The following is a 12,591-nucleotide window of genomic DNA, read 5'->3' as shown; positions in this document are numbered from 1 at the left end:
TGCAAATTGCAGTTTTATGTTTAACAAAAAGAAACAGTATGAAATCTTGAACAACTTTTTTATTTAAACAGACTTATTTAATTTTTATAATAGCTAGTTCATTGAGTCTTTTGTTAATACACCATAATTGTTGATATATATGTTTATAACAATTACAATTTTTTGTACACTTAAGCTTACAACGACTGAAACTCTTTCAAAGCGTTGTCTTTCATAATATTGTTATTATTAATTATTTTGACTGTACTCTTAAAACTACAAAACATTTTATACAAGAACACTGTTTTAATTAAAGCAAAACAAATCAAGCTAACTTTTTTAGGTTAGATATTGTAACTTAATATTTTTACAAGGAACTAAAACTTGTATAACTATTTTCTTTTATCGATTTTAACATATGTGTAGTTGCATCAGTTACTATCACACCAACAAACGTTAACATCTTAACAATTTCACGACTTCGCTATATCATAACGACTGCATCGATGTGAATGCAGCTTTACTCTTCAGAATGGAGTCTCTCCTCCTCTCCTATTTTCTCCTATCCTAGCCACGGTACCGCTTTAGGCAGCAGAACGTAGGTGCTCCAGGACAGAATAGACGAAGAGGGATGAAACAACACCCCGTTCCCATCGGTTTTACCCCTCTTTCTTTAGTGCATAGATGTACTGGACCACCTTTTTCCTGCCGGTCCCTTTCGCGTTCCCTAAATGCGGCCAATAAAAACAACACGGTGCCGTCGCCAGCCAGCAAGATCGAGGATACAGTGAATTAGAAAAATAACAATGCGAAACGATCGAACAATTGGCTGATTCGGTAGTCGTCCACGTTTCTCGGCTTCGTGAAAAATCCCTCCATTCATCCTTCGTGACAATTGTTCGTCACCTCTCCCTTTATTGCTGTTTACCTTCTTATTGTCCGCCATTTGGCGAAAATTGCAGGAGTGATTGTAGAATAAACATCGAAACTATATCTTGTGAATGGAATGCGAGGGTTTGGGTGATTTGATTGAGAGTTATGGTCTTTGAGCGATTGAGAGGTGTAGCCATTTTTAGTATGGCGGGAGGAGGGTAGTATTGATGTGGCGATATAACGCATGGCGTTAGGTGGTAATTGCAAATGGGGAAAATTAGTGGGTGAAATTGCAGCGCGTTGAAAGATCAATGCGTGGGAGTTATAACGTGTTGGAAGTATAACGTGTTGGAAGTAAAACGTGTAGAAATTACGGCGCATGGAATTATGGCGCGTGGAATTGCAATAAGTGGAATTACGGCGCGTGGAATTACGGCGCGTGGAATTATGGCGCGTAGAATTACGGCGCGTGGAATTATGGCGCGTGGAATTATGGCACGTAGAATTACGGCGCGTGGAAATTATGGCGCATGGAAATTACAGCGCATGGGAATTATGACGCGTGGAATTACAACGCATGGAAAGTTCAATGCGTAGAAATTACAATGCGTGGAATTATAGTGCGTGGAAATTACGACGCGTGGAATTACTGTGCGTGGAAATCACAGAGCATGGGAATTACAACGCGTGGAATTGCGGCGCATAGAAATTACAGCGCGTGGAAAGTTCGTCATGCAGAAATTACAATGCATCGAAAATTCACTCATGGGAAATTTAACGCACAGTAAACCCAACACGCAACAAATACCACACACAGCTATACAATACTTGACAATATCCTACGTGACGAGAATACCACTAACAAAATGTCTAATACATGACTATATAACACACATCATACTAACATTCCTAACACTATAATCATCAATGTAACGCTCAAAACTCTCACTTCCATACATTCACAAGTCCCACCGCACTACCATACCGAAAGTGGCAACATAACGAGAGTCCACCACAATTACCCCAACCATTCTCGTAAAAATACAAGATTAATCACGCTTGCTTCTTCTACTTTGATATTTTTCCCGCTTCTTCGTGCATTCTCGAAATTTTCCCCCGCTTTTCGCGGCTTCCTCCCTGTCCTCCCGGATTCTTTTCCTCGGCATCCCATCGCTGCACACGGGTACACGAACGCCTACTCGCCTCGGCGAAGTCAAAGAGAGATAAAATCTATAAATATGTGGGAGGCGCACGCGACCCATTCCAGTGTTTGTTCAACCAGGAATAACCTCCGTTTCTTCATCGTACGCCGAACCCCGAGAAGAGGCTGGTTTTGTGGCTTGACGCAAGCCTAATCCAGGGTGATGCTTCGTTAACCACCTCCGGCGAACAGCTAAACCCGCACTTTCATCCAGGAATTATCCCTTTTCTTCATCGATTCTTGGCTCGTGCCGTCAAATCCGCCAGATTGATTGCCTAGAGTCACCTCGCTTTTTATCTTCGACTTCGTTGTCTTTGCAAATGGCTGATGTCGTGAACATAACCTAGTTCAGCTGTAAAGTCGGAAATACACGTGTTAGTACATTTATGTTGCAATTAATGAGGAAAAGAAAATGAGGTTGGATTTATTGGGTTGATAAAAGACCGAGGTTTAGAGACAAAAATATTTAAATACTTTAATCAAATGTATTTGAAAATTGTACGTCAAATATGATCGGCCATTTTGACTAGGTGCACTGTTTGCAACAAAATGGAGGTGTCGACTTGAGGTAGAAGTGCAATGTTCTCGATGAAGTATAGTGTTCTTCGTGAAGTACAATGTTTTCTATGAAGTATAGTGTTCTTCATGAAGTACAATATTCTCTATGAAGTATAGTGTTCTTCATAAAATATAATATTGTCCATGAAGTATGGTGTTCTTCACTAAATACAATGTTGTCCATGAAGTATAATGTTCTTCATAAAATATAATGTTTTTGATGAAGCATAGTGTTCTTCATGAAGTACAATATTCTCTATGACATATAGTGTTCTTCATAAAATATAATATTGTCCATGAAGTATGGTGTTCTTCATTAAATACAATGTTGTCCATGAAGCATAATGTTCTTCACAAAATATAATGTTTTCGATGAAGTATAGTGTTCTTCATAAAACACAATATTCTCTATGAAGTATAATATCCTCCACAAAATATAATGTTCTTCATAAAGCACAACATCCTCCCCAAAATATAACATTCTCCATAAAGTACAATATCCTCCATAAAATAAAATATTCTCCCTAACAATATTTTTATCCTAACTCAAGAAAATTAAACAAACCTAAAAATTCCAAAATAGCTCACATATTCTAATCAGCAAAACCCGATACAAATCTTACAAAGACATCCCTTGATTAAACAATCGATCAAATTTCATTAATCATTCGCTATTGGCCTTCCAATTATAAATTTGTCGATATTCTCGTGGTATAATCGTCCTGCTCAGCGTGCTGGAATTCGAACAATTTGTCGGTGGAACAAGTTTGAGGCCTGAAGCGTAGGGACCTCGACTTCCAGAGCAGAAGCAAAAGTTAGTTAGGTAGACACGGAGCGGCAGCAGACGGGAATTAGTTAGTGGTAAACACACCTCATCAATCTTCCTCGAACGTCGTCGTTCTCTTCATCATCTCGGGCCGCGGTCCGATCTAAAATACCCGCGACACGTGTCTCCATTAAAGTGGCGCTTGCCGGGAACCTCGGTATACGTCATTCTCTTTCTAAATCACCGCTCTACCCAGAAACTCGCACATTTTTTACAACGGATTACTTCGCGATCCTCCTATATTTTCGGGGTTCTAATTTATTTACTGATCCCTTGAGGATTAAACTGTAAACTTACTCTTAGCGTTACAAGTTACTAGTTTAGCATTGTGAAATATTTGTGGATTTGATAGAGTACTGTTAGGTTAGGTTAGGTTTTAGGAGTTAATTGAGGTTTTAGTTAGAGATATATGGACTGCAGAAAGATGGAGGAATGTAGGGATATAGAGATGCAGATGTCTAGGTATCTAGGTATACTACAGGTATGTAGGGTTCTAAAAATATAGGAGTATAAGGGGACTATAGGTCCTAGATAAAGACCTAGATATGTAGGAATTCAGAGTATCTAAAGATTTAGAATATTCCAAGTATTTGAATCTGATGCTATAGGTGTCTGAAGAAATAGGGATTAGATACCATAGGTATATGGGGAAATAGAGATCTCACTACATAGGTATCTGAAGAAATAGAGACCTGATACTATAGGTACCTGGTTAAATAGAGATCTGACGCTATATGTAGATATCAGGGAAGGTATCCGACGCTATAGGTACCTGAACAAATAGAGATCTAACACTACAGACATCTAGAAAATTACTGATATAAAAGTCCAGGAGCCTAGCAAACTAATAATCCAAAAATTACCAAATCTAAAGAAACATGACTCCAGGGTTGAAACTAAAATATCTAGGAATCCAAGGTTCTAATGATACAACACGAGTCCATACCACACACACCTATCACAAATCCCCTGCACTCCTACGCACCGTCACACGCCACGTGAAAACACGATACAACTCGAAACCGAAGTACATATCGATGGTCAGATGAAAAATCGTATGCTCAAATGACGCGTACAGATCAGAAGGATCCTCGTGTCGCGGTTCTCACGTGTCGTTCGGAAATCAAAGAAGGAATCACTCGCCCCACCCCGTGTCACAATTAACAAGAGAGCGTTCGGGTGGAGGCCGCAAAAGGAGCGGCGTTAAAAGAGCAGCCAGGAGGGCCGACGGGAGAAAGGTCCGCCATTCTCGACACCTGGCAACAGCCAATGGTAGGATAAAGCAGACAGGAGAGAAGCTTTTGGTCCTCGAACGCCACACCCTTCATTGTGACCATATATCGACCGAGTCTCTCTCTCTCACGGCTTGGGGCTGCGTTCCCTGCTACTAATTGTAAGTACTTGCCGTACTTGTACGCGCATGTGTGCCAAGACTATACGTTCCCACAGGATTCTGCCACGTGCCCATTCGGATATTTTCGTCTAATCGAATGACTGAAATATGCTTCGTGATTTAGACTGTACTCTTTTAAACGATCTTATTCTTAATATTGATTCTCACCTTTATTGCAATGTCGTATGTAACCGATATGGTGTTGTATGTACTGGTGATCATCGATGTGGTTTGAGTCAAAATTTTAAAAGAACTGAACTTTGTATTCATTCAACGTGGCTCGAGTTAGGTCTTTTACTCCATTGTTCAGGTCATTAGTTGTTTCTGAAAATTCATTATGTTACATGATTTTATAAATATGTATATATGTATACATGTATATGTGTATGTACATTTATATGTGTATGTAATTTTACGTTTGTACTTGAAATGTACGAAATGTACAGTACGAACAAACTTTAATGCAAGGTGATGATTAGTCAAGTTCATGAATTCGGTAACTAGGCATGTGACTCCATCGGTGCACGGAGTAAATACGAAATTCGTGTACTGCCACGAGGTACATATGTGTGTGGCGGCAGTCTGAGCGGTCAGGTTGAGAGCAATAACCATCCACTTTAGCTTCAGCATGGCTTCTATATGGCACGAGAATGCGGAGCTACCCTAGGCATACCCTCGAATAATATTTTGATACTCCCGCCTCTAGGACTTTTCTCCTTCGTCCGATCTGCCACATATCAGCGGCAGGAAATTATTTTTCACACTCTCGTATCCTTTGCTTCCACTCTTCCCCGAGGACCCTGAAGGGAACGAAGAGAGATTCATCAAACCTGCTATGCTTCATATATTGAATTAAATAACAGTGCTATCTCGTGATTAACTATATGAACGTTAACTATGTGGATATTAAGGTAACAATGTGGACATTCCGTTAGAAATGTAGTAATGAGTTAATGTGGGTATTGAGTTAGTTAAGAGGATCATAATGTATGTAGACAACAATGTGGTTATTAAAGTAGAATGTGCTAAATGTGACTATTTAGCTAACAGTGTGGACATTGAGTTGATATGGTTATTAATCGGACCAGCCATGTAACTATTAACTTAATGCAGTTAGTAATGTGGATATTTAGCTAACAATGTGACCACTTAGCTAACAATGTAACTTAGCTAACGTGGCTGTTTAGTTAGTAATGTGGACATTAAATTCACAATGTGGCCATTTAGCTGACAATGAAAATATTTAGTTAACACTGTGGCTATTTATTTAACAGTATTAACAACTCCAGTTATGAATTTGAAGATCAGACAATGTGACAATCAAGTTAATAACATGGCTGTTACATTGATAATGTGCCTATTTAGATAACCATGTAGCTATTAGGTTAAACATGTAGCTATTAAGTTAACAACGTAGCTATTATACCAACAATGTACCTCTTAAATTAGCAATGTAACTATTAACATAGCTATTAATAAAAAGTAAGAATGTAAAACAACGTTCAGTCAAAATGAGACCTCTGACAAACTCGAAGTACGAAATCTTCTGGGTACCAAGGACAGGTTCTAAGGATTCCAGCCATATTTTATGTGGTTTGCGTAGGTAGAACCGCTCTGCAAACGCTACCAGAACCAACAGAGACAGCCAAACAGAGTTGGAAGCAGGTACCTGCTACCCTTCACTGTGTCATCCAAAACGATCTACCGAGCTACGTTGACAAACCTCTAATAGTTCAGTAATGGCTAACTGTGTGATCTTTAGAAAGTTGACATTGCTGAAGACTACTGGGTAGACACACATAACGCGTTCAAACTTGCACAAAAGTGATGACTTGGAAGTCCATGTCAAGTTGAAGAGTATACAATGCAAAGTGGTAGATGAGTTTCACGTTTGATGGAATCCACTGATGAACTTTTAGAATCTTCACTCTGTCACATCTTGCATTCAGGGTACGAATCTTCACATATTTATGTTGTACAATTTGCACATTTTTTAGCTTAGTCTATGAATCTTTAAATTTTTTATTATTTAGGTCTTCAAGTTCTTCAATGACCATATCTTCAGATTCTTCAATGTACAAATCTTCAAATTGTATAATGTCCAAATTTTCAAGTTCTTCAACATCAAAGTCTGCAAGCTCTTCAAGTCTCTCAACGTCCAAATCTTCAAGTTCTTCAACATCAAAGTCTTCAAGCTCTTCAAGTCCTCCAACATCCAAATCTTCAAGTTCTCCAATTTCTAAATCTTGAAGAAGTTTAATTCTGAAGTCAAATCTCTTAATCTTCAAATCTCCACATCCTGCAAATCCTCCACATCCACATTCTCTACATCCCAGCTCCTCAAAATTCTCAAATCTCCAAATTCTCAATCTCCACACATGTGAGTCCATACCTGCCATCAAAACCACAGTTATAGTACTTATAGCAATATAATAATACAGGAATAATATATTAATATAGTAACTAGTATGCTAATACTTACAGTACACAAATTATTAGCGATGCAATATAACAAGTGACCATGTCGAAAGTAGAGGATGATCCTGCAGGCATTATACTCGTATGGGAGGATGGACGTAACACGGTGTGCAGGTGTATATGTGCAGACAAACAGGGAGGTGGTGGAGCAGGCAGTCCAGCCTAAATGTTATTTCATGCGACAGAGATTGCTTCTTCAGGTAACACGCTCCCTCTGCCGACCTAGACGGTGGACCTGCACGAGAGGAGTTCGTCAAATATGTATGCAGATAAACACGGCCAAGGTTGACAGAAATAATATCCGCGGGTGAAGGCGATTGCACCTGTCGGTCTGAGTACCGAGAAAGAATTTCTTCGTCCACATCGATGAGAATCCTTGTCTCGGCTAATTTCATCGAGTCATAGTGGCCTCCCCTAGGGACAAAATGATGGGTCAGTATTACAGTTATACTAGGAGTATTACCAGAGTTAGGGGTTCACGTATGTACTGGTTGTTTGGTGAATGAGAGTTGAGGATTTGCTTGGAAATAAATATTAGGTTGCATAATTTTGGGAGATCCATGAGGGATCTCTTAAAATTCTCTGAAACTCCAAATAGAAATTTCCCTAAATTCTACCTCAGTCGAACTAGTATCTCCACAGGTAGAATTAAGAGCAGGCCCTAACATCGTCCTAGACCTAGTCTTAGACCTAACATCGCACCCAAATCACGTCTCACCAAAATGTGTAAATCATATAAACTATAAATCCTAAATATTTCTAGTTATACAGTAAAATCCGTAATAAGATAAATCCTCCAACAAAGGATGATCAGAATGAAGGTGTCGATGCACGCAGCGCACTGAACCAAATCATCCTCGCAGCAAAATGAACGACCTGATGTCGCAGCATCATGAAACCCGATGACCTGTTTGCACAACAACAACAAGCCGCAGATCGAGCCACAAAAGGGAATCGAATTCGTGTGTCGCGTTCACCGCGTCGAATCGAGCTAATCCGCCCGGAGGAATTTCTTCCTCGATCGATAAATTCCAAATAGGATATCGAATTGTTCGCAAAGCTACACGCGCGCACAGGTGCCTTCGACAGGCTCCTTTGTGAAGGAACTATGAAATGACCAAGAAATCGTTCACTGACGAGCCACGGGTATAATAGCAGGATTTAATGGGGATTTCTGTAAGATGTAAGAACGGACCACCGGAATAGACATTTAGCGATTCGAAAGCATTCTGTCCCGGTTCAATCGAACCTTCACCGTGGTAGTTTGCTGCAGTTTACGCTGGTTAAAATTGGTTCACGTGATTTACCTCGGGGTTCTTTACTTGTTACTAGACTGCGGATGTTTATGCGTTTATGATATATCACCGTCTACAGAATATACGTAAATCATGTTATCTGTAGACTCGGATCGCATAGATCACGGGGTTTATTTATACCTTGCAGACCTCAATGTATCATAAGTGCATAAACAGTCTACTTATACATAGTGATCCATTTTCTGGTTGGAACAATCGGCTGATTCAAATGTGGGTGGCTGTTTTAACATCCAGGTAGACTTCATAGGTACAAGTTATGTAAATGTAAGTCATAGGTACACTTAATGGATGTATTTCATAGGTAGACGTCATAGGTACACTTCATGGATATATTTCAGAGGAAGACATCATAGGTACACTTCATAGATTTATTTCATAGGTAGATATCATAGGTACATGTGTAGATATACATCACAGGTAGACACCACATATACATATTTCATAGGTAGATGTCATAGGTACATGTGTAGATATACATCACAGGTAAACACCACATATACATATTTCATAGGTAGATGTCATAGGTATACTTCATAGATATATTTCACAGGTTGGTTAGGTTACAGATAATTAGAGATTACAGATCAAAGATAGACATAACAGATAATAAGTAAACACACAGGAACACGTAACAATGTAAAATTCATAAGTAGACACCATAGGTAGTCATCATATGTGGACATCACAGATAGACATCATATGTAGCATTAAAGCTAGACATACTACTATAGACGCCATATGTAGACATAGTAACGTAAACATACGTAATAGTCATAGGTAGACACCATAGGTAAATATCATAAGCAAACATCATAGGTAGACACGTATGCAGACGCTTATAAGACATTGCAAATCTATTTCCATGCAACAAAAGTGGTTTATGCACATACATAATGTATTTACAATAACGACCTCATATTAACTTTCATTGTAACATATATCGAATCATGTTCAGACTTCATTAAAATCTTTCAATATCCTGCAACTTCCTGTCCCGCAATTTCTTTCAGGCATCATCTTTGAATCGATAATTAGTACGACAGGTTTCGTATCAAAGATTACGTTAAAGGATGAACCTAATCCATGTAACATGGAACGGATCCCTCAGTTGTAAAATATCTCGTCCATTACCGCAACTTTGCGGCCCGCTAACCGCTCATATACATATCAAGCCACGTCAGCCGAAACATACCGAAGTCGTAAAGCTCCCGGTGCACGCGGATGGACGGAAAAGAATCCGGTGCCTAATTCGAGATGTTTATCCAAGCGGTGTTTCGGCCCTCTTAATTCATACCCGAGCTGTTGTTGCAGCTTAGCCAGCGCCAAATTTATTAAAATCGTTAGAACCTCCTCCCCCATCGTCGACGAGAAACGAAGGAGAGACGCCGGCGTTATTATTACGTCGCCGATACCGTGATCGCCACGAATACCACCCCATCTGTTCTCTTGTACTCACTACAGAATGCTTCGAATTTTCTTAACTGTGCCAATCTATAGTGGGACGTGTCTTACGCGAATTAACCTTCTTGTGGGTTATTGTGGGTTTAGGATTTTTTGGGGGAAGTTGAGGAAGGGATGGGGGATTTGGGAGATGGGAGATTTGGGAAATGGGAGTTGGGAAATTAGGAGATGGGGAAATAGGAGGTGGGAAATTTGGAATTGGGAAATTTGAGAGTTGGGAAAATTTGGGAATTGGGAAATTTGTGATTTGGGAAATTTGGAATTGGGAAATTTGGGAATTGGGAAATTTGGGAATGGGGAAATTTGGAATTGGGAAATTTGAGAGTTGGGAAAATTTGGAATTGGGAAACTTGGAATTGGGAAATTTGGAATTGGAAAATTTGGGAATTGGAAAATTTGGAAATTGGGAAATTTGGGAATTGGGAAATTTGGGAATTGGGAAATTTGGGAATTGGGAAATTGGGAAATTTGGGAATTGGGAAATTTGGAATTGGAAAATTTGGGAATGGGGAAATTTGGAATTGGGAAATTTGAGAGTTGGGAAAATTTGGGAATTGGGAAATTTGGAATTGGGAAATTTGGAATTGGGAAATTTGGAATTGGAAAATTTGGGAATTGGAAAATTTGGAAATTGGAAAATGTGGGAATTGGGAAACTTGAAATTGGGAAATTTGGAATTGGGAAATTTTGGAATTGGAAAATTTGGAAATTGAGAAATCTGGAATTTGGGAAATTTGAAAATTGGAAAATTTGAGAATCTACAAACTCACAAATCACCATCCTCGTACAACCACAATACAATAATATAACCTCACATATAACTCCAACTAAAACTAGAACAAAGCAAGTTAAAAAAGAACTTCCCTCTTTTTGTGAACACGGAGTTTCGAAAATGATGACGGTAGCACGTTGGAGGTTTTCGAGGTAGCTATGCGAGGCCATGTCTGTCGAGGGACGAAGAAAACGATTTAATGGTCGACGACGACTGGTCTTCGGACATTGACGTGACGTCCGAATGCAAGCTGCATCTTGTCAGTGCGAAAGGGAAGCCTCGAGCACTCAACTAGACGAGCGAATGAACTGCTCTTCTTGTTGTCCACGATATAACGCACGCGGCCCGTGAATGAAATATCTTTCGGTATTTCGATATGGCACGTGGCAATGACAAATTTTAATTACAAATCTTCCATTTATAAACTTGCCAAAAGTTTGTAGATAATCAATTTTTCTTACATTTTTATATTTGTGTAGTTTGAAATTTTTTGGAAATTCGAATTTAAAAATTTATTGGGTGAAGTTTCCTGAGGTCTGAAATTCCAAAATTCTATAATTTCCAAGACCTCAAATTTCTAAATTCTCACATTTCCAAATTTCTGTACTCTCTAGTTTCCCATCTTGCAAGTTCCTACTCCCTAATTTCCCATCTCCCAAGTTCCTACTCTCTAATTTCCCATCTCACAAGTTCCAACTTTCTAATTTCCCATCTTTCAAGTTCCCACCCTCCAAATTCCCATCTCACAAGTTCCAACTCTCTAATTTCCCATCTTCCAAGTTCCCACCCTCCAAATTCCCATCTCACAAGTTCCAACTCTCTAATTTCCCATCTTCCAAGTTCCCACCCTCCAAATTCCCATCTCACAAGTTCAAACTTTCTAATTTCCCATCTTCCAAGTTCCCACCCTCCAAATTCCCATCTCACAAGTTCCAGCTCTCTAATTTCCCATCTCCCAAGTTCCCACCCTCCAAATTCCCATCTCACAAGTTCCAACTCTCTAATTTCCCATCTCCCAAGTTCCCACCCTCCAAATTCCCATCTCACAAGTTCCAACTCTCTAATTTCCCATCTCCCAAGTTCTCACCCTCCAAATTCCCATCTCACAAGTTCCTACTCTCTAATTTCCCATCTCGCAAGTACCTACTCTCTAATTTTCCATCTCGCAAGTTCCTACTCTCTAATTTCCCATCTCACAAGTTCCCACCCTCCAAATTCCTATCTCTCAAATTCCCACTCTCTAATTTCCAATCTCTCAAGTTCCTATCCTCCAAATTCCCACCTTCTAAACTCCAATCTCTCAAATTTCCACCCTCCAAATTCCCACATCCCCCAGTTCCCAAAATCCTAAATCAAAAATGTCCCCAACAACAAGTAAATGACGCACCAATAAAATATAAAGTAGTCGAAAGTATGAAGCAAAGAATGTAAAGTAGATAAACGTAATGCATTTACCGGAACGTGGAAAATACGTAAACGAGTTGGGTAGAGGATGGTGGAGGTAGCAGCGTAAATAGAGAGCCCTGTGAAATTGTCCGCTGTTCGAGGAATCGAGAGTGCATCCGATGTGCAAATCGGTTTAACCGTCGGCCCGGTATTCCACCCCCATAAAATAACAACAGGCATCGTTTCCATGCGTCGCATTTTCAGCTCGACGCCATTATCTCTGTCGGTTGCGGCTCCGAATGAATTCGTGCAACGATTATTCCTATATATATATACATACACACACAC

General features: G+C 39.6%; 1 long non-coding RNA gene across 3 annotated transcripts; it reads right to left on the bottom strand.

The window, feature by feature from the left end:
* Window positions 1-41: 41 nt before the first annotated feature.
* On the bottom strand, window positions 42-8,520 carry LOC143264078 (uncharacterized). Of its 3 annotated transcripts, XR_013037565.1 has the most exons (7): window positions 7,632-8,520; window positions 7,313-7,543; window positions 6,349-7,222; window positions 5,223-5,630; window positions 4,999-5,154; window positions 3,483-4,931; window positions 42-2,405 (listed from the first exon to the last, which is right to left on the bottom strand). It is a non-coding gene; the product is annotated as an uncharacterized LOC143264078 (long non-coding RNA). The 3 variants fall into 3 exon arrangements; XR_013037564.1 differs by having other exon boundaries at window positions 7,313-8,520; XR_013037566.1 differs by lacking the exon at window positions 3,483-4,931 and having other exon boundaries at window positions 7,313-8,520.
* Window positions 8,521-12,591: the final 4,071 nt, after the last annotated feature.

The sequence above is a fragment of the Megachile rotundata genome, chromosome 3 (assembly GCF_050947335.1).
Source record: "Megachile rotundata isolate GNS110a chromosome 3, iyMegRotu1, whole genome shotgun sequence".
NCBI classification, from domain to species: Eukaryota; Metazoa; Arthropoda; class Insecta; order Hymenoptera; family Megachilidae; genus Megachile; species Megachile rotundata.
This window is presented reverse-complemented; position numbering and strand designations above follow the sequence as displayed.